The sequence below is a fragment of the Bubalus kerabau genome, chromosome 6, assembly GCF_029407905.1.
Source record: "Bubalus kerabau isolate K-KA32 ecotype Philippines breed swamp buffalo chromosome 6, PCC_UOA_SB_1v2, whole genome shotgun sequence".
NCBI lineage: Eukaryota > Metazoa > Chordata > Mammalia > Artiodactyla > Bovidae > Bubalus > Bubalus kerabau.
Genome location: NC_073629.1, coordinates 11,274,656 through 11,301,481, shown reverse-complemented (window position 1 = coordinate 11,301,481; position 26,826 = coordinate 11,274,656). Strand labels below are relative to the sequence as shown.

The window sequence follows — 26,826 nt, the reverse complement described above, 5'->3', positions numbered from 1 at the left end:
GAGGCACACTCATGCCCTTTGCCCATCCACTTCTACTGCTTCAAATAGGACACTAACATGGAATTGAAAGGGCCATTTTGTGGCCATAAGGTGACAAGCACACTCTATGTGTGACTAAGTAGAAAAAAAAGACATGTCCTAAGTCCCATATGGCTTTGCAAAGCTGCTACACCAGTCCTGGGTGGTTGACTAGCAGACATAAAAATAAACTTTGGATTAAATGCCTGTTTAAGTCAATGTTGTTTCATTTTTTGTTCATTCAAGTCTCTGTGCCTTTCAATTGAATACAAAAAAAAAAAACCTTCTTTCTCATGGGATCATTGTTGCTTTAATATAGTCTGTGCCAACCAATAGCAAAGTGGACCACACTCTCCAGTTGTATCCTGACCATTTCTAATAGGCAGTATTATTTTTTTACAAAAAATGTACACAGAAAAAGATGCTAATCACACCTCTTGAAAATGAGTAAAGTAGCCACATAAATTACCTCCCTTTAAAAAAATTTTCAAAAGATTTTCTTTAATATCATAAAGTATTTTCATGGATAAATGGGCTTGTAAACACATACCTATCTTTTGACAAGATTATTTTCTAACCCTCCCCCAACACTCCCACATCAAGGTGAACATGAGATTGAAGAAATGAACGCAGGAAATGAAGCAGAGAGGGAAAAGAGTGATACAAAGGACGAAATATAACACTGTGTTTAGTTATTCTCCTGTGTCACACAAAGCTGCCAGAGGTTCCCTTCAACCTAGCTTCCTACCAGCATCCCCACCCCACCCACACACGCAGACACACCAGCACACACATAACTGCTCTACTTCCAAATGTCTGGGCCTCAGTCAGTCAGTTCTTGTATCTTCTCTAGAAATCTCCTTAATCCTTTTCTTTCCAGAAAATGTTAAATCCTCTAGAACTAGTTAGTGACCTGAAGAGAGGCAGGATTTGAGGGTGTTACAGAAATTAAATGAATAGTCTTTTTTAGGCTTCAGAGATAAAGCAGAGCAGGTCTCTGACCTTGCTTCTAACCTGCCTGCTGAGACTGCAAGACTTGCAAAACCTTAGATAAGATGGGAGAGGAATCTTGAGATTGTTGGGCCCCTGAAGGGGGCCTGGCCAACCAAGTCCCACACTTAGCAACATTCCAAGTTTTATAAGACAAAACAAACAGTATTAACATGAAACCAGGCTTGCAATTTGGTCACAGATTGATGATATCAGTTTGCTTCTGTCCTGGGATTATAAACAGGAACCCTGAACTGCAATCTTTGAAGTCTCACCCACAGAGCAGACTTGCTGCCTGAGACCCTTTCCCAACTGGGGCTCCAGGTGTGCTGTGACTCAGGGACATCCCAGCACTGATTAAGTCTGGATGTTGGTCAAAACCCAATTTGGTGATGTATTCTCTGCTCTTTCTATTTTTCTTTTCTTTTAATGTTAGTATGTTGAAAGTAAGCAGATAATTCTCTAATAAATATCTATATTATTTATTTGTATATAACAAGTGGCTTATTTTGTTAACAAATCCTTTGAACCTGAGACAAAAGTGAAAACTTTTGGCAAAACAAAGAGTGAAAAGAAAAAATCATCAAAATTTCTTCATATTCACATTTGAGTGATTGTAATCTCACCCAGGCTTCAAGAAAAAAATGAGATACATGAAAGATAACAGAAAAAAATGAGAAAATGGCATAAATAAGTCCCTGTTTGCTTTATTTTTCCCTTTTAACCAGATGCCACAGTTTTTCTTTAACAGCCAAATATCTTCTCAACATACTCAAGATACCTAGCAAAAGCGAAGTCACTCAGTCATGTCCGACTCTTTGTGACCCCATGGACGGTAGCCTATGAGGTTCCTCCATCCATGGAATTTTCCAGGCAAGAGTACTGGAGTGGGTTGCCGTTTCCACCTTCAGGGGATCTTCCCGACCCAGGGATAGAACCCAGGTCTCCAGCATTGCAAGCAGACGATTTTACTCTCAGAGCCACCAGGGAAGATCAATGATACCTAGTGCTCCTTAATTAAGCATAGAAAAATGGAAGTGACATGATTCTTCTCCTATGATAGACTTGGGTACATTATAGGAAGTATAGAAACTTCATCAAATAAATTAAATTTAATTAATTTCTACCATTCTATGCCTATTAAATTAGTAACATTTATTTATGGAAACTCTGATAAACTTGCTGGACATCTTAGAAAGCAATTTGCTAATACATATTGAGTCAAAAAATAGTTATGACTTTGATTTAACAATTGCACTTGTGATGTATCTTGCAAAATAATTCAAAAAAAGATTCCACATCAGAGTTACCTATGATGAAAACTTGAAGATGCTCATTTCAGAGTTACTTAGGATTGCAAAAGAAAAAAAAGGGGAGGGGGGAACAAGCCTAATGCAATAAATATTAATGACAATGTGCTAGCCTGTATACGAAGCAGTAGAGATACAGATCAAAGAAAAATTCCATGCCCACATTGGGTTTATGCACTAGTGGGACAAACAAATAAAAATATGTGTCAAGTAGTGATCACATCAATGAAAAACAAATGAAGTAAAGAAAATGATTGAGCTTCTAAATGATGGAGCCAGACATTAAACTCAGGTCATGTGAGTTATGTTTTACCAACTTTTTGTTTTGTTATGTTTTATCAAAGTCAATGCTATACCAAATTGCCTCAAAGCAGACCCAAGAAAATCATTCAAATCTGCTGCTCTAAATTCTCCCATGAAGAACAAAGAAGGAAATCATATTAGAGAAGGTATGAAGGAGACAGAATTTCAGGACCTCAAGGGCAGGTGTCTTTGTAAAGCCATGGGAGAGAGTTGTCTGTAACCAGCTCACAGGACAAGGCTGAGGCAGTGAGGGGGTTTCCTTTCAACCTCTTCCCTGATCTCTGAGTGTGGTTGAGACCAAGACCATGGCCCTGCTGCTGCTGCTGCTGCTAAGTCACTTCAGTCGTGTCCGACTCTGTGTGACCCCAGAGACGGCAGCCCACCAGGCTTCCCCGTCCCTTGGATTCTCCAGCCAAGAACACTGGAGTGGGTTGCCATTTCCTTCTCCAATGCGTGAAAGTGAAAAGTGAAAGTGAAGTCGCTCAGTCGTGTCCGACTCTTCGTGACCCCATGGACTGCAGCCCACCAGGCTCCTCCGTCCATAAGATTTTCCAGGCAAGAGTACTGGAATGGGGTGCCATTGCCTTCTCCGAGACCATGGCCCTACTTCCACATAAAACTTGCTTCAGGAGTCCTTTTATAATATCTTATTCGATGAGAACTCTGAGAACCAGAATCTGAAGTGTCACCAGATTGGGAGGTGCCATTTATGCACAAAAGACTCAAATTCTATGTTTTCTCAGACCTTCTTCCTCTGCCCTTGGTATATGAGGGCCTATGAACCCCAAAATGTCATTAAAAAAAAAAAAAAACTGCCAAGATTTTCCAAAGCAGATGTTCCCGACTTTCCAGTGAATTACCTATGAAGACAAAGATAGATGTGAAGATTTACAAAGAAAAAAGAAAAATCTTACACCGCCATCAGTCAACCTATTAGCATAATGTGAAAAGCTGATGGTAATTGCTTGGTAAGTGCAAACAGTAGCCTTAATATACGTTGCTACACAAAACCTGTCCACCTAAAACCAAAAAGTGTGGAGACACTTTGTCCCTTCTGCAATGCTGCCCCTCTGGATTAGAGAAATTGAGTCTGTGCCAAGTAGAAAACTGAGATCAAACCCTTCTCTGCATGCATATTGATATTTTAGTGGCCAAAGTGTTATCTGTTCTCATCCTCCTTCTTTTGACATACATTCAGGAATTACAACATCTAGAAAACATCAGGGAAAATTTGGGGTTAGGGTAGGGGTACTGGATCCTGGCAACATTCCATTCCATTAGTGGTCCAGGGAATTTTGCATTCTCACTATAACCTGCTGTGTAGGTGGGGTAGAGTCAGGTAGAGCTCTAACACACATTCCTTACTAGAGATTGGGGTTTTCTTGTAATCCAGCATTCAGCATCTAAAATAAATAGTACACCTGCAACTAATATAATGTTATATGTCAACTATATCTGAATTAAAATATATATATAAATGAATAAAATAAACAGTAGGACAAGATTCAGGTCAATTAGAAGTGAAAGTGAAAGTCAGTCATGCCTGACTCCTTGCTACTCCATGGACTATACAATCCATGGAAGGCCAGAATACTGGAGTGGATAGCCTTTCCCTTCTCCAGGGGATCTTCCCAGCCCAGAGATTGAACCCAGGTCTCCCACATTGCAGGAGGATTCTCTACTAGCTGAGCCACAAGGGAAGCCCGATCAATTAGAAGCCGCACAATGGACTGCGGCCTGCCAGGCTCCTCTGTCCATGGGATTCTCCCTGCAAGAAAACTGTCGTGGGTGACTATGCTCTCCTCCAGAGGATCTTTCTGATACAGAGATCAAACCCACGTCTCCTGCATTGCTGGTGGATTCTTACCTCTGAGCCACCAGGTAAGCCTCTATATACCTTCAGCAACTTCCAAAGCAGATGTGGACTGCCTGCAGCCTCAGTCCCTTCCATTCTGCTATTAGAATGATCATCAGTCTAACAGATAATCTGTCTAATCAGATCTAATGATCATTCTAATAGCAGAGTGGACAGAGAATGAGGCTAAGGGCAGTCCATGTATGCTTTGGAAGGTGCTGATGGTGTATATCAATAACCTCATATATGCAGATGACACCACCCTTATGGCAGAAAGTGAAGAAGAACTAAAGAGCCTCTTGATGAAAGTGAAAGACCAGAGTGAAAAACTTGGCTTAAAGTTCAACATTCAGAAAACTAAGATCATGGCATCTGGTCCCATCACTTCATGGGAAATAGATGGGGAAACAGTGGAAACAGTGGCTGACTAGTTTGGGGGGCTCCAAAATCACTGCAGATGGTGATTGCAGCCATGAAATTAAAAGACGCTTGCTCCTTGGAAGGAAAGTTATGACCAACCTAGACAGCGTATTAAAAAGCAGAGACATTACTTTGTCAACAAAGGTCCCTCTAGTCAAGGCTATGGTTTTTCCAGTAGTCATGTATGCATGTGAGAGTTGGACTATAAAGAAAGCTGAGCACTGAAAAATTGAACTATGGTGAAATTGAACTTTTGAACTGTCATGTTGGAGAAGACTCTTGAGAGTCCCTTGGACTGCAAGGAGATCCAACCAGTCCATTCTAAAGGAGATCAGTCCTGGGTGTTCACTGGAAGGACTGATGTTGAAGCTGAAAATCCAATATTTTGGCCACCTGATGCGAAGAGCCAACTCATTTGAAAAGACCCTGATGCTAGGAGGGATTGGGGGCAGGAGGAGGAGGGGACGACAGAGGATGAGATGGTTGGATGGCATCACCGACTCAATGGCCATGAGTTTGGGTAAACTCCGGGAGTTGGTGATGGACAGGGAGGCCTGGAGTGCTGCAGTTCATGGAGTCACAAAGAGTCGGACACAACTGAGCGACTGAACTGAACTGAACTGAAGGTGTATAGAGACTTACCTGGTGGCTCAGAGGTAAAGAATCCACCAGAAATGCAGGAGACATGGGTTCGATCCCTGCGTCAGAAAGATCCTCTGGAGGAGGGCATGGTAACCCACTCCAGTTTTCTTTCAGGGAGAATCCCCTGGACAGAGGAGCTCGGCAGGCTGCAGTCCATGGAATCGCAAAGATTTGGACATGACAGAGAAAGTAAGCACAGCACAGCACAGGAGGTATATAGAAAGAACTCTTTCTTACAAGAAAAGTAAAACAACCTGGGCTGAGGTCTAATAAAACATCTTGCAGAGCAAAGCAAAAGAGACCTTGTTATATTTTGGAACTAGATAGAGTTGTGCTTGCATACTCATTATGAACATTGTAGAAGCTGCAGAATTGTTCACTTTAAACTGGTTAATTTTATGTTATGTGAATTTCACCTCCGTTTTTTAAAAGGAGTGAGAAAACATCTGGTAGCAATTTACCTGGACTCTAAGAAAATGCCTTGTCCTCACAGACTTAATGACATAGGACTTACGAAACAAGAAGCAAGAGAACAATGCAATACTGCAAAGCAATTACCTTTCAATTAAAAATAAATATTTTTTTTAAAAAATGAAGGGAAATATATAAATATTCATCCTAAAAAAAAAGATGTTTAAAAAGGAGAAAGCAAACATAAAAGAAGTATAATATGAAAATAAAACTAATCGTACCAAATCCAAATATATCAATTATCTCAACACATGTAAATCAAACTTGTCAGTTAAAAGAGAACATCAGGTTGGATTACAACACAATCCAACTTCTGTGCTTCTTACAAAAGACACACCTACAGCATGAAAATAATGAAAAGTTGAAAAGAATGAGAAGTGATATGTCAATCAAATGCTAAGAGACAGCCAGTATAGATAAATTAAAATCAGTCAAAGAAGACTTGAAGACAAATAACATCATTAAACACAGAGTTTCTATACAATGATTAAAGATTAAAGTAACTAAAGCAACATAACAATTCTAAACATGTAGATGCATTATTAAATAGGTAGACTCAGTAGACATAAACAAAAGTCAAAAGACCTGCAGAAATAAACTGAAAAATCACCATGATGGTGGGAGATTATAGCACATGTTTTTTTCAATAAATTATGATTCAAGCAACCAAAACAATTCAGCATAAATATAGAAGTGCTGAATAACACAATTAACAACTTTCATCTGATGGGACATTTAGAAATGTTTATTATGTATTTAATAAGGCTATAAGAGATGTCTCAACCTATTTTAAGAATGGTTGTCACATGAATCTAATTTATTCCTCAAACTCAAAGAATCTAGCTGTGAATGCAGGGGAAAGGGGGTTCAATCTTAAATGAACGGAAACAAATATTCTGTCATGTAATACTACAAGAAATAGAAATTAAAATGTGCAATAGAAAAAAAAAGTTTAAAGGCTATATACTCTTGCCCTTCTGAATCTATGAAGAGTTTATCTCCTAGGTACTTTTTTAACCTCAGGAATAATACATAATACAGTTCCGTATTCTGATGTTTTTAACCTAATATTACATCATAGGCATTTTGTCATGCCATTGTTCTCATCTTTTTCTTAGAAACAGATCCCCAGCCCTAAAGTTTCTCCCTCCTTTGGCCAGAAATCAAAAGCCTCTAAAAATAAACTCACATCAATAAGACACCTGCAGACCAACACACCCAGAAAATCAGAATTCCTTTTAGACTCAGTCTGGGTCAACCTCCTGCACAATACATTCTAATTCCTGCCACAGCCAAATGCATTTCCTTTTGTTAAAATCTCAGTTGTGGTGATATAAAAGCTAACTTCTGTTCCCTCAGTCAACTGGAGGTTTAGAATCAAACTACCCACAGATTTTCTTTTTCTGGAATATTGTCAATACCACCACGTTTCCCACCGCAGAAACCCACAACCATTGTTTCTTTCTAGTTTTTCGATGAGCAAATGGTTCTGCCTGAGCTTTTTCAAGAAAAATTCACACAAACCTTACCTCATTGGAATCTAGTTCCACAACAAACTAGTCCTTGAGTCAAAGCTGCAGGGATGACTTAGTCTTCTTAGGGTAGAAAGATACAGCAAGTAAATTTCTTCATGCATTAACATGATAAGAAGAAGATTTGAAAGGTAACAAGGAAAAGTGCCCCTGGCCACTTTCACTTAGAACCTGGAGTGGCCCTTGCTGTCACCTGGGTGCTAAGCCCCTGGAAAGAAAAGGCACTATTGAGTTTTCTCTTTCCTTTTTCAGTCAAATCTGAGTAGTTTTTCTATCCATTTGAGAAATCAGCCAAAGATATTTTAGGTAGAGAGAAATGAAAGCGAAAAGGTCTTCCTTTGTTTCCTGATTTCAAGGAATTCACACCTGGAGTAGTGAGTCTCCAAGTGTGGCCCCTGGACTGGCAACATCTACATCACCTGGAAACTTGTTAGAAATGCAAATTCTTGGGCCTCAAGCCAGATCAAATAAACCTGAAACTCTGAGGGGTGACATGAGCAGGCTGTGTCTGAACAAGCTCTCCAGGGTGACTCTGATGTACAATAAATTTTGAAAACCATTACTCAGACCATTCCTGTCTAACCGTCTGCCAGGTGGGCCAATAAATTCCTATAGCCTTGGGTGAGGTTCAGGTTGCAGTTTTAACCAGACTGCCAAGTAGAGAGGTGAATGAGCAGATAAATCCTGCCAGAGAAGCAGGGCAGTGGAAATGACTGGAAGAGATATTAGTAGAAGCACAGTCACATTAGTTCCCCACTGAGGCTCTTGGAGCAGGCATGGGCAGGTCTACTATGGAATCTAGATAATCTCTCAGCTCCAGGTAGCAAATAAAGTAGTCGTATCTTGGTTCCCCTAGGACCACTCCCAACACCAATAGTGGAGCTTTCATGCAAAGATGTCTAACACAGTATCAGTTCAAATATAAGGTACAAGAAGATCTGACAGACCACATGAAGGATAGGAAATTAGCATCGGGAGGGGGTGGTCACCAGGCTGGCAACTGGAAGAAGCAGACCTACAAATCAGCTCTTATTTATTCATTTATCTATGCATTCATTCAAAATACGTTTGTTGAGCATCTGTGTGCTCAAACACATTTTTAAGTAGCTGAACTGCTATAGTATTTGCATATAGCCATTTTTTGTCATATAGTCATTTTTAAAAATTTAAGTAGCTAAACTGTTATAGTGATCTCTCCATTCTTCACAAATTTCTTGGAGGTAATTATGGTTCTTTTAGAGAGTGCTAAACTAGATATATATTTTTTTAATTTATTTATTTGGCTGCACCAGGTCTTATTTGCAGCATGTGGGATCTTTTTTTAGTTGCGGCACATGAATTCTTAGTTACAGCCTGTGGCATCTAGTACCCTGACCAGGGATCGAATCCCGGCCCCCTGCATTGGGAGCACAGAGTCTAAGCCACTGGACCACCAGGGAAGTCCCATGACCTAGGCATATTTTAGCATTGCTTTTGAGTGAATTCTATCAACTCTAATGAATTCAATGAATCTAATGAATGCAATGAGGTTATATTATTATATAAGCTGGGTTATGCCGCTAGGCATTGAGTACTAGCACTTGGATTGTCATAGCACTATGGATCTGGACATTTGGGCCACATTGTATGTACATTATCTGGAATTCAAATCCCTATTAAAAAAAATAATATCACATCTGGTAGGAACTGAGCTTTTCTTGGCCACTATAGTGATCATGCCTCAGGGTTATGAATGCAGACCCCTCAAGGTAAGAGTCTCTATGCCAATTTAAAAGTAAGCAGTTATTTTCCCATCCTGAGTAGATGACCCTGGCAAAACCAGATGAACAAGTAAGTTTGAGGGTAGCGGTCTCCGAGTGGCATTATCTTGAAAGAGATAAATGTAAATTTAGCCACTTTACTAGTGTGATATCTGTCTTTAAGAATTAGAGAGGACATGATGTACTGAGTTAAGCTAAGATCTGAGAAGGAAGATATCCTGAAAAAGAAAAAAAAAAAAGCTGGTGTGTAGCCAAGTTTCCCTGGAGGAATAAATGGCAACCCACTCCAGTATTCTTGCCTGAAGAATTTCATGGACAGAGGAGCCTGGTGGGCTACAGTCCATGGGGTCACAAAGAGTTGACATGACTGAGCATGGATAGCAGCTTCAGCCAAGTTTCAGGTAAACCTGACCTTTCTTAAGGAAATTGGAGAATGGACAATGAAGTGATTAAAGGGATTTGATCTTCTAGGAGTGCCTTTGAACTCCCAAAGGAGTTATACTCCTTAGTCTTGGGGGCTTACCATTAAATATAGAAGATATATCATCTTACACTATAGAGATAAACCTGTTTGGAGGATATAACACCCAGAAGTGAGGCCTCTAAGCTCTCACAGAATGTGTGCTGTGCTAGTTGGCCCAGCCCCAAACAGACCAAGGCCTGGGTAAGTGAGGTACAGTGTGAGGAGTTTTTGATAGATCTTCTGGATAGCAGTCACTCAATCTACTGGATTATGAAGAGTCACACTTATTAGCTGCTCAGATACTGAAGTTCCATCCTGAAAAGAAACACATTACTTAATATTTCTGTGCCCCTAAGAGTGTCTGGAAGGCTTTACCTATGCCATTATCCCGCTTTTAATTGGCTGTTTTCCTCCACAAGACTGAACTTCATGAATACTCCAGCCTCACAGCTATAAAAACCCAGTGGGTGAAAATGGACAGTGGGCACATGTTGTCATCATATAAGGCTAGAGCAATACTATCATGGTTTGAACTTCCATCTTTCTTCTTCATGAGGAGCTCAGCAATCCCAGCAGGATTAGTTGAGGCACATAAATCTGTTTTAAGATTAAACACTCTTATCTATATAATCCCAAGAGAGCCCTTCTTCTGGTTCCAAGAATAAACACTGCACATAATCAAAGGCACAGCCACAATCTAGAGTGAGGGTAAGTCTACATCCTGTTGTGAGAAGACCTCTCCCTTGATTAATTATATGACTTGTTAATACCCAGATACCTATAAAACAAGAAGGGTGGCTGACTGTGACAATAGATAATACCGATAAGAGTGAATCTGGTGAAGCTCCAGAGCATGGAGTGCTAGGAGATGAACTTGGCATAGGATTTTAGCCAGGATGTCGAACTTCAGAAAGAAGTCATATGATAGATGAAAGTTCATCCACACGGAGTGCTACACGTATGATCTCATAGGGATGGACCCTGTAGTGTGTGAATGGGCTCAGTAGGTGGCTGACCACAACGAACAGGATGGATATAGAAAGTATTTCCAATGGCTTGAAATCCCACTTTACATGGAATCTATAGTTACAAACCAGCATCCAAAGCCATGGTCTTAAGAACGTTGAAAGGAAGGATGAGTAGGCCTGAACCTGACCATTTATCTCATTCCTTCTTAAGAACAGAACGTTTCTTATCTGGGATGTGCTTTATGGAGCTACCAGATCTCCAGGAACACAGACTCTAGGGATGAAGCTACTGTTTGATGAGTATTAAAGGGAAATTCCTTCTCCACCCCAACCCCTACAACTTTCATTGACTCTCTATTCCCTTTCTCTGGACTCATCCCTGCTAGGGTACCAGGTGAAGCTATCTGGGAGGTGTGGCCTTGAGCATTATTATATGTCCAGGTTAGTAGGACAAACAGAGAAGGCAATGGCACCCCACTCCAGTACTCTTGCCTGGAAAATCCCATGGATGGAGGAGCCTGGTGGGCTGCAGTCCATGGGGTCACGAAGAGTTGGACACGACTGAACGACTTCACTTTCACTTTTCACTTTCATGCATTGGAGAAGGAAATGGCAACCCATGCCAGTGTTCTTGCCTGGAGAATCCCAGGGACGGGGAGCCTGGTGGGCTGCCGTCTCTGGGGTCGCACAGAGTCGGACACGACGGAAGCGACTTAGCAGTGGCAGCAGCGGCAGTAGGACAAAAATGATCTTCACCAGTTCACATTAGCCTACTTGACCTGCATGGCGCCTGAGATTGGTTACTCATATCTCCCTAGAAGAGGGTACAACTTCATACCAAATCTTAGAAAAGTAGACATAACTCACCATCATACTACATGCCTGACCATTCTCTTCCTGTCGATCCCGAGAATGGTTGTAGACCATGTATGACTGGGAAAGTGCCTTCATGAAGTCCAGATGAGACAGCCAGGGATCCTGCACAGTTTGCTCTCCAGTTTCTCGTGCCGTGGTATAACACTTTCAGTCTCCTCTTTCAGGTAGGATAACAGAAATGCCACTCATCAAAATGTCAGTGCCTGTATCTTTATTGATATTCAAAGCTGAATTGGCAGCCATATCTTCTTCCTAGGATTGTAGAAGTCAGGTCTGTAGGCACAAGATAAGCAACTCTATCCTTAACCTTTGAATTGGCTACAAAGCCACCAACCAGACACAGTAGCCCAAAGAACGACATTTATTAGGCAAAACTGCTATTGTGCAAGATCCCCTTTTATAGAAAGGTTGTTGTTGTTCAGTTGCTAAGTCATGTCCAACTAAGTTTGTGACCCCATGCATTGCAGCACACCAGGCTCCTCTGTCCTTTGCTATCTCCCAGAGTTTGTTCTAATTCATGTCTTTTGAGTCAAAAAGGTGGTTGTCCATTATACTCGGCCTTACATGATATTCTGGGAACCTAAATGCAATGGCAGGGTAAAACTGTGGATTTCAGGATGTTATGCATGAATCTGAAACAAAGAGACCCAAAAGACAGGATAGCAAGATAAACTCAAATCAAAGCTAAGAAAACATTTCAGATAGTCAGTATGAAGAACTACACTGAGAAGGAGCCCAGGTTTGAGGCAACAGAAAGGCCATAAAGGAAAAGCACACATGAGCCCAAATGGTTTAAAGTGGAGAGAGGAAAACTGAGCCTGGAAGAAGACAGTGGCCTGAGTTCATAGAACCCCTGTGGCCTTGGTTTGATAGGAAAGAGTCCAGTGAAGTGACCAATCCTGCTTAGAAAAGGCCTATGTACCTCAGGTCTTTCAAAGCCACTTGGCACTAGGTGTGCTTCTGAAACTGTTGTTATATCCTTTGGACACTGCAAAAAAAAAAAAAAAAAAAACTTTAGATGGAAGAGGTATTATTTTTTTAAGAAATTACATATAGAGAAATACAGATGAGTACAGACAATTGAAAAATTGGGTTCCACTCTCAAGTTGCTTTTTTTGTGTGACTTCAGCAAGAGTTGCTTCAGAAATGAATGAGAATAATGAATAAATAGCTAGAAATGGCAATAGCTTGGACAGACGATAGTCAGAAATTTTGCAGTCAAGGGAAGAACAGAAATAGATCAATACATCTCGGGAGGCTTAGTAGATAGCAGAAAAATATGCTTTATATGGAGGTGACAGATGTGTGTGTGTGTGTGTGTGTTAGGCTGAAGGCCAAGTGTCAAAAGAAGTTTCATGTAAGAGTCAGAATAAACAGATTAGATCAGGATTCTGAAGGCGCTGGCAAAGGATGTGCTCTGGAGCTAAGGAGACATTTAGCCATAAAGAAGAGAAATGCCTCATCTTATGAGGTGGAAGATGTACACGAAGTTCATGCATTTTGTATATGCAATGTTTATTCCAAACAGAAGCACTAGTTACCCAGTAAAATATGATTTCTCCAGGTGGATCATAATTCAAGTAAAGTGTAATTATTGATCTCCTTCCCTAAATCAATTGATAGCTCGCTCTTTGCACAATGGAAAAAAAAAAAAAAAAAAATGGAGGATGCAGAAGGTCAGGAGCAACCATTCAGGATAAGGATGCCTGAAATAAAATGGCTTAAAAGCAAGTAAAAGAAAACAAAATTGATTGACATATACACACTACTATATATACAATAGATAATTAATAAGAACCTACTATATAGCACAGGGAACTCTACTCGATACTCTGTAATGACCTATATCAGAATCTAAAACAGACTGGATTCAGTTTTCTGTACACCTGACACCTATACATTATAAATCAACTATACACCAATAAAAATTAATTAAAATAAAAAGAAAAATTGATGTCACATTTATCCTGCCAGAATTCTAGATTGGAATGATATTTTGAGTACAGATTCAAATTCCACCACCTAGGTTTTTTATATGAAATATTTTATACAGAATGTTTCCAATATAAATTTGAAAGATTAATATCATGAACACTTGTATACACCACTCAGATTCAAGAAATGTTAACAATTTGCTTGAATTATAAGTATTATGTTGGTGTTTGTTTATCTGTATAAATTTATTGTCAACCTATTTGAAACTGGGTTTAATATTTAGCCATTAAATACTTCAGCATACATTTCCTATAAGAAAAATGTCTTCAACAGAGCTTCACTACTTTTATCATCACCTAGGAATATTATATAAAAAAAAAAATACCCTGTTATCATGCAACTATCAGGCCAAATGGTCAAATTTCCCAAACTCACCAACAGATGCTTTTATAGTTTTTTTTGAAACTAGAAAAACTTTTGAAACTTTTATAGTTTTTTTTCTTTTCTTGAAACTAGTGAGTTTTTTTGAAACTAGAATCCAATCAAGGCTTATGCACTACATTTGTCTTATATCTTTTGTCATTTTTAAACCAGAACAGCCACACAAACATACTGTTTTTTTTTTTTTTTGAATCCCTGTGACATGGGGATTTTGAAAAAATTAGAACAATCACCTTATAAAATTACCATATTCCTGATGCACTGTCTCCTGCAACATTATTTAACATGCTCCTATGTCTCCTGTATCCCCTGTATATTGAAACTCTAAACTAAAGTCTTGATTAAATACAGATGAAACATTTCAGGCAAGGATATTTCAAAGGCAGTGCTATTGCTTCAAACTGCATCACACCAGGAGCACACAATGTCAAGCCGTCCACCATCAGTGACATAGCGTTTGATTCCACCAGTTCTCTCCAAAGCTACAGTGAACCCCCTGCAAGCAGGAAGTAATCCACAAGATGCTACTTAGCCTCATCCAAATATTCTATTTCCGAATAAACTTTCACCTAATGGTTCCATATTCATTGGTAATAACTGCTGGAATTAATGATTTCAGGATGGCAAAACAGTGGTGTCTAGTAGTATCATTCCTTCAACATTTATTAGTTGGCAATCTGGAGTACTCGCTTCACTTTAAAAGGCAATGTGGCTAGCCACCAGTATTCCACTTTTAATCTTCCTTCTGAGTATATGATGGGTGGATTAGTCAGCTTTTGCTTCAGCAACAAACAAGCCCAAATCTTACTGACTCACAACAAGAAACATCTCTTATGAGTCTGTGATTTGCCTGTGGCTCAGCTGTAGCTCTTCTGGGCTTTGCTCCAGGCTCCAGATCAGTGTAGTGTGTCTCTAAAACCAGGAGTCTAAAAAAGAAGCACCGGCTCCTGGGGGCCTGCTCTTCTCTTCTTGGATGCCCTGAGTGCTAAAGAGACAAAGGATGAGATGCCTTGTAGAGCCACTGCTCCAGGCCAGCGTGATGTCACTTCTGCCCACGTGGCATCAGTTGGAGCAAGTCACAAAGTCGGTAGGATGAAGTTTACTGTGTTCCTGGGGAAAAGGGAAGAAGAAATTTATTTCCTAAAAAATTTACACAATCTGCCATTGTGGGATTGAACTTGTCTACCCTCCTAAATTTGGACATGACCATATAACTTGCTTGGGTCATGAAAATATGAGTAGACATATGGTGTATTTTCTAGCACATTCCTTTCCACTGCCACAATAGCATTCTAAATCATTGAGTCTCTGTCATTTTGTATCCCTAAGTGAGGAAGATGTGGATCAGAACAGCTGCTAATCCAAGACGGACGAGGAGTGAAAATGAAAAATAAACTCTCTTGTTTCAAGCCACTAAGATTTTGAGGTTGTGGCATAATCCACCTATCCAGACTAACACAGAGTAAAGCTTAAATATTTCCTTTTAATTACTAATTTTCATAATAAGAAGTTGGTATCCTAAGAATCTCCACTGTAGTAAATAAGCTTTTATTTCCCCTTTTTCTTTTTTTATTTTTCTTTTATCTTTTTTTGAGTGGCATTACAAACTCAGACATTTTGATTGATATAATTCAAGCATTATTCTTTTGAGGTTAATATTGTCCCAAACTTGTCCAGTGAGAGCTGTTTCCTTTTAACAAGACCCCTATTACTCTTTAGAATTTCTTTCCATTATGATGGCATAAGAAATCTTAACCTCACTTTAAATTTCTCCTGCTTCAAAGCTAGAACTTGTCATTTCTCTAAGGAGCCTTAGTTCTTTTTAGTGAACATTGTATTTTAGAAAATAGTACTTGAATGTAGCTGTGCTCATTGCTACTGGAGTACATTGGTTTCTAAATAATAGAGCATATTCTCAAATTTTTGTTCTCTCCCTGCCTCTCTCTCCACACACACATATATATGTATATAGACATAGCTATATAATAGACTTATAGATTATACACAGATAAATATAAATTGTTGTTGCTATTGTTCAGTCCTTCAGTCTACTCCAATTCTTTGCAACCCAAGGACTGTGGCATGCCAGGCTTTCCTGTCCTTCAGTATCTCCTGGAGTTTTCTAAAACTCATGTCCACTGAGATGCCATCCAACCATCTCATCCTCTGTCGTCCCCTTCTCCTCATGCCCTCAATTTTTCTCAGCATCAGGGTCTTTTCCAATGAGCTGGCTCTTCATATCAGGTGGCCAAAGTATTGGAGCTTCAGCATCAGCCCTTCCAGTGAATATTCAGGTTTGATTTCCTTTAGTATGGACTGGTTTGATAACCTTGATGTCCAAGGGACTCTTAAGAATATTCTCCAGCACCACATTTCAAAAGCATCAAAGTGATGTCTTTGCTTTTTCATATGCTGTCTTGGTTTGTCATAGATTTTCTCCCAAGGAGCAAGCGTCTTTTAATTTCACACAGATTATATTGTATGCAACACATGCTATATTTTATATAGACTATGTATATAACCTTGTGCTCTTATTGATATTTCCAACTTAGATTAGATATTGTAGGGTTTTCTCCATTACCTTCTTTGTTTCTATATTTTGTCTTTACTCAGACACTGAAAAACTTTGATCCTAATATCATCAACAGTTTTGTTTATTTGCCTTTTTTTTTTTTTTTTTTTTGCCATACCACGCAGCTTGTGGGATTTTAGTTCTCCAACCAGGGATGGGATCAAACCAGGCTCTCATCAGTGAAAGCACACAGTCCTAACTACCGGACTGCCAGGGAATTCCCTGCTTATTTGCTTTATTCTATGACACACATATGATAATTTCAAAATTACAACATCAACAATAAAAACACTGAGTGAAATTTAGGATTCACTTGAGTTCTTTTTGTCCTCAGAAAACCTGTCACCAAAAGATGGACTCTGTGAGCCAGAGTCCTGTGTGCAAAAGACATTTGAAATATTTCCTTTTGGTGTATAGTTATATGTGATCTATTAGACACGCAATTTAGTTAACTGGTTACAGGTTTTAGTTGAGCAGACAGGATACCTGTGATTTGTCTTGCACAAGGATCCTGGAGCATCTTGATCTGCTGCCTCTCTCCTTCTTTCTGATCACCTGCATCATTATCACAGCTATTGGCCAGTCTTTTAATCCTGAACTAAACTGTCCTCTCCTGCCACGAAGCTAGCATTGAAAAACATTAGGTATTTAGTGCCTATATCCTGTGCTTAGTTGCTTAGTCATGTCCAACTCTTTGTGACCCCATGGACTGTAGCCCACCAGGCTCCTCTGTCCATTGGGATTCTCCACGCAACAATACTGGAGTGGGTTGCCATACCCTCCTCCATATTTAGTACCCATACACCAATGTAATGTCTCTGCTTTTTAATATGCTGTCTAGATTGGTCATAACTTTCCTTCCAAGGAGTAAGTGTCTTTTAATTTCATGGCTGCAGTCGCCATCTGCAGTGATTTTGGAGCCCAGAAAAATAAAGTCAGCCACTGTGGTCACGTATGGATGTGAGAGTTGGACTGTGAAGAAAGCTGAGCACCGAAGAATTGATGCCTTTGAACTGTGGTGTTGAATAAGACTCTTGAGAGTCCCTGGGATTGCAAGGAGATCCAACCAGTCCATCCTAAAGGAGATCAGTCCTGGGTGTTCATTGGAAGGACTGATGTTGAAGCTGAAACTCGAATACTTTAGCCACCTGATGCGAAGAGCTGACTCACTTGAAAAGAGCCTGATGCTGGGAAAGATTGAGGGCAAGAGGAGAAGGGGATGACAGAGAATGAAATGGTTGGATGGCATCACCGACTCGATGGAATGGGTTTGGGTAGACTCCAGGAGTTGGTGATGGACAGGGAGGCCTGGCGTGCTGAGGTTCATGGAGTCACAAAGAGTCAACACAACTGAGTGACCAAACTGATACTGATACACCAATGTAAAAGAAAACCCTTCATCGTTAGAACTCTTGAGCCAGATCTGAAAGACAGGGCTGCCATGGGTAGGATTGCCAGGGAAGAGGACATGACCATAGGGACGACAGAGAGAGTCAGTGGGGAAAAGATGAAGGGAGAAAGCAACAGCTCAAGAGAGAAGGTGCACCCTGGAGCCAGAGAGCCACAACTACTGAGCCCGCATGCTGCAACTGCTGAAGCATATGTGCTTAGAACCTGTGCTTCACAGCAAGAGAAGCCACCACAATGAAAAGCCTGCACACCACAACTAGAGAAAGCATGCACACAACAAAGACCCAGCACAATCAAAAATAGAAAAAAAGAAGATTGGAATGAGCTCCGACTTGAAAGGAAAAGGACACCAGTATTGTGAGGATCCTCCAAATAAGGCTGAAAAAACCTGAGTCAGGACCTTCATGTCTGCAGGCAGAATTAGCTGCCTCCCAGTCCAACAAAAGCTCAAACAGGAGGAAATGCACTTAACCCACAACAGAAAAACAATAGCAAAAACTGATGCTTATTTAGCAGACACTGTTCTAATGATTTACTCCTCTTGATCCATTTAATCCCTCTGACAACCAGTGGTAGGTCATATGATTATCCTCATTTTACTAATGAGGGAAATGAGGCAAAGAGAGGTTTCCGTAACTCACTTAGAGTCACAGAGATAGTGAGTGGCAGAGTCAGGATTCAAACAGAGCCTGGTCCAAACTCCAGCACATCATAAGAATCTCTTCCTCCAAAGCCAGGTATTTGGCTCTTGGAAAGTTAAGGGATTATTCAAGGCCAGTGAGATTCTATACTGGCTGTATGAACTGGTGATAGAAACTATAAAGTGAGCCCTGCAATCATGGTTTCATTCCAGTTAAGCCACTTAATCCCTAAGTGACTATGGAATAAGTTTCTTGTTTAGAAACCACAGTTATACCCAACATCATGACTAAAATAACAGGTTAGGACAACTGTTTTAAGTATAGATTGTACTTGGTCAAATTGCAAGTGTACCTGTGAGCACAAGCTGTATAAGTGGGAAAATTATGAGATCTCAGACATGAATTTGGTGTGATTTTGTAGCCTCCTTTTTTGTGTCTGTTTTCTAGGTTTTGTTTACTTGCTCTGCATGTGTAACTTTATCCTCCTTCAACACATGGGCTCTCAGTTTCTTTTATATCTAAGTATTTGAACTTGGGTTCCAGGCTCACAACATGGTTTCAGGTTTTAAACAACTCTCTGATCTCCCTATGCTGGCTTTATAAACCCAATAATGGCCACAGGGTGCTCCATTGATGACTCTTACATCTCAAGTGCACTCTGCCACACGAGGAATAAGAAATAAAAATGAGACAAATCCCATGGATGTAAAGTGGTGAGAAACTACCCTTCCTCTAGACTCCCAATTTAAAGTCATGCCATTGAAACTTATGGTCTTTACTGTTTATACCTTTTTTATATCCAACACAAGAGTTTAAGATAATAGCCTGCAAACATCTGTTCTTGGCTCCCATCCAACATCTGGGCTACTACCATGCATTTGAGTCAGGCAGAGAAAAAACAAACAAACGAATGAATGAATGCATCCAAGAATGAAATAACCACTGTTTTGTTCTTGCTCTTTGCTGATGTCATTATTCATCTGAAGATGATGGCAGTGAGAGGGCATCAGGAAAGAAGGCCTGGGGTCTCCAAACGAAGGAAATAGGCTGCAAGCATCAGACATTTTTTATTTCTCCCTTAAGCAGCAGGAGGAAACAAACTACAAGTGTCAGATTTTTTTCCTTCTCTATACAAAATTAAAAGGAGGTTTCTTTTAAAATTCTGTGTTGCCATGATGACACCTGGTTCCACCTGAACTTAACTTTTCTCAAATCTTGAGCTAACAATGCATTTTTCTTTTTTTTTTAATTTTATTTTATTTTTAAACTTTACATAATTGTATTAGTTTTGCCAAATATCAAAATGCATTTTTCTTATGGAAATATTTTCCTTAAGCTATGTTGATGAACTATGTAGTTACCCTAAACTCTGTCTTTCTTCAAGTCGGTTCTGCTTAAGACTCAGAACCAATAAGGGCTCAACAAACTAGTCTGTTTTACTCATACATTGTTCTCCAACTCTGTTTCTTAATGAAACTATATATTTACTTGGAAACCTGCCTTTCTTCAAGATTCATGTCAATCGTTTTATGGCCCGGGATGACTCACCTTGTGCCAATGTTATCTCAAAATGCATGTTGTGGGTGAGGGGCCTGGTGCCACTCTGAGTTTTGAGACATTTCCTTTCTCTAATTAGCAGCTTGCTGATAGGTATATGACATACTGCCAAAGGCTAACAGGGAGACACTCTCCCTGCCCCTTTCTTGTGTCTATGTCAGAAGCTTTGTCTATCTCTTTTATACTTTAATAAAACTTTATCACACAAAAGCTCTGAGTGATCAAGCCTTGTCACTTGCCCTGGATTGAATTCCTCTCCTCTGGAGGCCAAGAATCCCAGTATCTTTCATGGCTCAGCAACAACCTTTCAGCAGGAAGGGTAGAAAGGACCTAGAGAAGAAAGGGAAAGGGCTAAATATCAAGAGAAAAGGCTACCTGATCACAATTTGTAAAGAACAGAATAGTATGAGAAGGTTTGCTATATCAACAACTGTATTAATCCAGGTAATACCAGAAAACCCAAAAGTCCCAGTGGATTATTTGCTTACATTCCAGTATGACATAGGTGTTCCTGATAGGGCAGCTCTCCTTCAAGCAGTGACTCAGATGCCCAGTTTCTTTCCATTTTTAATGATAGTTCCATCCTCAAGACTTGATTTCCAGTATTACCACTGGTATCAGTTTTCAGTGAAGAAAAGGGAGTGGAGAAATCATTTGCTTCTTAACTAGCTCAGCCTGTACGTGACACACATCACACCCATACAACCTGCCATTGGCACCCAGCCCCACCTAGATACAAGGCAGTTTGGAAAGTCTCCTGGAAGACTCCTAGAATACAGGTTACAAGATATAAGGCTCCTGGAAGGGAAGCATGCATTCTTTGTGGGACATTAGCTATCTATGCCATAAGAACTCCAGGAGGGTTAGTCAGGATCCTGTATTGAGAATATTTGCTTAGGGGAAAAGATGGCACTGGGAAAGAATTCAAAGGAAAAAAAAATCACAGGCTGCCATCTCTCAAAACCCCTAGATATGGGCAGAACAAACTATCCTGAGTCAAAATTGTGAAGACAATTACAAAAGACCACTCCTCTCTTCCTTAATGCCTTGCCCACCTCTGATGTTCAGACAGGCATTCATTCAGTACTTTTGTGGTGACCCAAAGCTCTTCAGCAATTCTGCTCCATTCTCTCAAGACATTGCTAGGATGGCCAGCTAATCAAGTGCTAAGAGGTACACAATTGAATTAAATTTCATCTTTAATGTAATTGTATTTTTAAATATTTCTTATTTTCATAACCTAAGGTCGCCAAGAATCGGACACGACTGAGTGACTGAACTGAACTGAACTGAAGAACCTTAGAAACTGTGGACCTCATGAAATGATTTAATCATACTATTACAGTTCAATTTAGGCAAAACTTGACAGGCAGCTAGTCTTTTGGAAGCCCCTAATCATAATACCCAGCCTGCTCTATTAGTGAAGCCAACTCATTAATAAAATAGTAATAAATAATAATAAAATACTAAAACTAATAAAATCTCCATCATTATCATAGTTCCTAATGCTTTACAAAGCCATTTAATATGCATGTATAAATCAAAATAACAGTATGGAAAAGGAAAAACATGCCATCTCCATTTTACTGATGAGGAAACGAGACTCGGAAAAGCTCAATCACACAGATTACATGGATTTCAAATTACCGAGCAGACTAAAAGCTAAACCCAAGACGTTCTGATTCCTAGTTCAGGGCTCTTCCATCATTCTGAGAAAATGGGCCTGTTTGAGATATTCAAGATATTGTGCAAATATTGTGATGTTCAATACTTCTTGGGTATTAAAAGGTCTCAGCCTTTCAAATTATCTCCCAGCAGAAATTGGCCTGTTTACCTAGTCATACAGTTGAGATCCATTTTCTTATTTTCTCTTTGACATGTATCACCTCTCCATTAATATTCTGATTGTCCTCTTTGTCCATCTTGAGTTTCCACCCATGGTCAATTATCTGTGAGAAAACATGTTTGTACTTCGGTTAAAGTGCCATGATTGACATTATTACACTTACTTCTCAATCCACAGAAAATGTTCCACAATATTGCATTCTTCCCCATCACCCTTGCCAACCTACATCCCAGGGAAGTAATGCACTCTTTCCCTCCTTTTTATTTTTCATTCATGAAACCTGATTGAACAAGCACTAAACTAACAGTGTTGGGTGGTGCCAGGAAAGCAAGTGAAGACCTGTGACCTGACCCATACGGTTAAAAGAGGACCGAAGTGATAAGCCAGGCTTCCCTGGCAGCTCAGTGGAAAGAATCTGCCTGAAATGCAGGAGATGCAGGGTATGCAGGTTCAATCCCTGGGTTGAGAAGATCCCTTGGAGAAGGAAATGGCAACCCACCCAATATCCTTGCCTGGAGAATCCCATGGACAGAGGAGCCTGGTGAGCCACAGACCGTAGGGTCACAAACAGTCAGACGAGACTGAAGTGACTGAGCACGCATGCATGTAGTGATAAGCCACAGATGGGAGTAAATTCCTCCTCATATCCCCATGCAAATCCAGTCTGCTACACAGCAGGACTTGTGTGTATTTGATAGTAACTATGTTTAGGAGAAGGCGATGGCACCCTACTCCAGTACTCTTGCCTGGAAAATCCCATGGATGGAGGAGCCTGGTGGGCTGCAGTCCATGGGGTCGTGAAGAGTCAGACACAACTGAGAGACTTCACTTTCACTTTTCACTTTCATGCATTGGAGAAGGAAATGGCAACCCATGCCAGTGTTCTTGCCTGGAGAATCCCAGGGACGGGGGAGTCTGGTGGGCTGCCGCCTATGGGGTCGCACAGAGTCAGACTCGACTGAAGCGACTCAGCAGCATGTTTAGGAGGGGCTTCCCTGGTGGCTCAGCAGTAAAGAATCCACCCGCAATGTAGGAGATGCAGGAGACTCAGGTTTGATCCCTGGGTTGAGAAAATCCTCTGTAGAAGGACATGGCAACCAACCCCAATATTCTTGCCTGGAGAATCCCATGAACAGAGGAGCCTGGGAGGCTACAGTCCATGGGGTCACAAAGAGTCAGACACAACTGAAGTGACTGAGCATGCATACACACATGCACATGCTTAGGAGAAAATCTGCCCCACTTATTCCATTTTCCCAGACTCTCTACTTTGTTCAAGATACTCCATTCAATCCTCATCCCCTATCTTTGCTTCTTTTCCACATCCCTAATTCCTTTAAATAATTGCCTCACAATCTCTGTTCTTCCTTATCTTTACTCTCCTTTGTCCATTTTGTTCTCCAGATTATTTTCTAATTAGTTATGCTTGAGCCTGATATTTCTGCTCAATGCTTCCTCTCAAAATATACCATATTAAGTCTCTAGAAGACTTTTCTCTAATATCTAGCTGCTCTAAAATTGCAGATGAGCTTATAGGACTGCAGTTAGCAAACTACAGGCCAAATCCAGCCTGTGGTCCATTTTTGTAAGGCTACCAAACTAAGAATGGTTTTTATACATTTAAAGATTGTAAATCCACACAGAGCTTCATATTCCACAGAGACAGAAAGGACCACAAAACTTAAAATAGTTATTATCTGACCTACAGAAAAAGTTTGCCAGCTACTGTTCTAGACTATGAAAAACTTCCAGTCTCTCACTCATTGCTATTCTCAGTAACCTTGATGATTTTTTGAGATTCTCTACCCAGTTTTCAAGTAGAGGACACAGGATTACCGGGCAACCAACTGCAAAAAGGAACCAGAACCTGAGGTCCTTGATATTGTTATTCATGTCCATGACCATTATTAGAAGAGTTTAGGATTTATTTTGATCTCAATTAATTTTGGGGGTGTATTTGGGGTTTCCCAAATGATGATGCAGTGGTAAAGAATCTACCTGCCAATGCAGGGGACCCAAGAGATTCAGGTTTGATCCCTGGGTCGGGAAGATCTCCTGGAGTAGGAAGTGGAAACCCATTCTAGTATTCCTGCCTGGAAAATTTCATGGACAGAGGAGCCTAGCAGGCTACAGTCCATGGGGCTGCAAAGAGCTGAACACAACTAAACACACACACACACACACACACACACACACACATGCACACATGCTGGGGTCATAGAGAACAACTCCTCAATCGTGGTCTTCACATTCCCAGTGGATGAGGGCTACCCTGGAGAACCAGCATCTTTCTCTCCAACCAGGGGAGTCAGGGAGAAACGGGTGAGGTGGACCAGCACACAAGGCAGCAAGTTGGCTGTCCCGGAGGAGAAAGGCCTGAATCAGTTAGCCTCCTAGGTGGTAGGGGCTGGGTCTCCCCGAGCCACACCAAGATAGAGGCTGATTTGACTCTTTCCCACATTTGAATTACACCTCCTGCCTCTGCTTCTGATCCCGTTAGCAGGGTGAGGTGTCACTAGAGAAGTAATGAACCTGGGAGGCTGCAATAGCAGTTTTCCTTGGGTACTGATGGGCGTACCTGTCATGCTGCCGAGCCTGACTGCTTTCCTGAGACAGATACCAGTGCTAAGGTGTGTGTGAGTTTGTAACAGCAGATCTGAAGAAGGCCTCCACTAAAAACTCACCTTTATGAGGGGAAACATGCTCTTGGTTGGCAAAATAGGATGAAATCAAAATAACAGACAAACAACAACACACCGGAGCAAGTTTTATAGTCAGACCTACCTAACTGTAGGTACACACCAGCTGTAGAACAAGCTAAACTCACATGTTTAGCCACAGGCTGTGAGAGTAGATTTAGAAGACACTTGTAAAAATAGTAGCAACAAGATCGGTAGTAAGATAGAAGGAGAAAGATCTTTTGCAGGCTCAGAACATTGCTCTCACTAGAATGTGAGATGTCCATAGGGTGATTTTCATTTTTTAATAAATGTTCATTAAACCTATGTGAACTGCTAATTTTCAATCTAAAGCTCAGACAGGAGAAGACACTTGTTCAGGACCTTATGGTTATAAAGGACAAGACAGAACAGAAGAAGAGGGAGAGAACAGGGAGGAAAAACACAGATGCAGTTAAACAGGTGTGACTTCAGCTTTCTAGTCTACCACTTAGAACTGGCCTAATTTGGGGTGAGTTACTCACCTCTCTGAGCCTCAGTTTTCTCATCTCTAAAACTGGAACAATATCTAATTTTCAGGGATCTTGAGAGGATTCAAGGTCATTTTTCTAATGTGATTGGTTAATGGCTGATGCCCTAGAAGGGAAGAGGATGCAGAGAGGAAGCTGTGTGGGTACCAGGTACTCTTACTCCAGGAAACACAGGGCAAAGTGACCTTAGTGTCAGGGTACCAGAATTTCAGGCAGGATGATACTTGCATTTCCATATCCTTTGGGGATGAAAGGTTCAAAAAACTTGCAGTTCTCACTAACGCATCCAACAGTGACCATGGAAATTCCTAGCTGCAAAAAGCATTTCAACTCTGGAGCCAAAATTTCTGACAAAAATGTTTGCACAGCAACCCCTACCCCTTCGCTGTTTGTTGGACATTCCAGATCCTCAAATATGTGTGCAGGGCAATGTTCCCTTCTTTTCCTGCCTCGAACTTTGAATCTCCTGTTTTCTGACATTCTCAGCCTCCTAGGAGACCCCTAACCACATCCATGTGTTAAAAGATACTCCTGTCTGAGAATGAAGGTTAGGGAAGAAAAAAATGAAACAAAGGAACATGTACCACCAATATTTCACCGGCCTGAGTGTCTACCCATTTCCTGCACTGTGGCTATCTCTACAGAGAGGACCAACTAATAACATTGCCTCCAGGTTTGCAAAATCTCTGTTATTATTCATATTTGGATATAATCTGTATTGTCTTTGTTGAAAAGACAACATAAAATTGATAAGAATCACTTTGGAAAGCAAAAAAAGTATACCCTGATGAGACTGACTAGGGATATAACCTATGACTCTGCAATCTTATTCTTAAGTATATAATCTGAAAACTCTTGCACCATGAGATATAAGAATATTCTAGCAGCACTGGTTATAACAGAAAAACCTGAAAAAAAAATCACATGTTGTCAAAGGCAGGGTATATTAATAAATTGTGGTATTTCCATATCATGGAGCACTACACATCTATGGACATAAATAAACTGTTGTGCCTCTAAGGACATGGATAAATCTCAAAAAGTACAATGATGATGGAACCAAAGCAACACAAAAGAATGTGTTTCCATATAGTTTAAAAATAAATGAACCTAAGGGATGACAGAGGATGAGATGGTTGATGGTGTCACTGACTCAATGGATATGAATTTGAGCAAACTTTGAAAGACAATGAAAGACAGGGGAGCCTGTCTTTCAACAATGAAACACAATGAAAACAATGAAAGACAGGGGAGCCTGGTGTGCTGCAGTCTATGAGGTCACAAAAAGTTGGACACAAGTTGGCGACTGAACAACAACAACATATTATTATTTAGTAATAAAGAAAACTAAGGGGGTGATTTGTTACCTCTGGAAGTAGGAGAGGGATACCATTGAGGCTTCCTTCATAGCTCAGTCAGTAAGGTATCTGTATGCAGTGCAGGAGACCCAGGTTCAGTTCTTGGGTCAGGAAGATCCCCTGGAGAAGGAATGGCAACCCACTTCAATATTCTTGCCTGGAGAATCCCATGGACAGACGAGCTTGGTGGGCTAGTCTATGGGGTCATCAAAGTCCAAAATGACTGAGCCACTAATCTCTCACCATTGAG

The 26,826-nt window shown here is 40.4% G+C and overlaps 1 protein-coding gene across 5 annotated transcripts in view; it reads right to left on the bottom strand.

Moving 5' to 3' along the window:
* LOC129654576 (gamma-interferon-inducible protein 16-like) overlaps nt 1–26,826 on the bottom strand; it is a 202,387-nt gene that overhangs the window by 106,152 nt on the left and 69,409 nt on the right. For 4 of the 5 annotated variants that reach the window (XM_055583885.1, XM_055583887.1, XM_055583886.1 and 1 more), the window contains exon 1: nt 7,539–7,908. The gene's annotated coding sequence lies outside the window, so the exon portion shown is untranslated. Of the gene's footprint in view, nt 1–7,538; nt 7,909–11,599; nt 11,861–12,530; nt 12,597–13,149; nt 15,095–21,998; nt 22,114–26,585; nt 26,697–26,826 lie in introns of those variants that run through there. The other variant, XM_055583883.1, reaches the window with a different exon arrangement.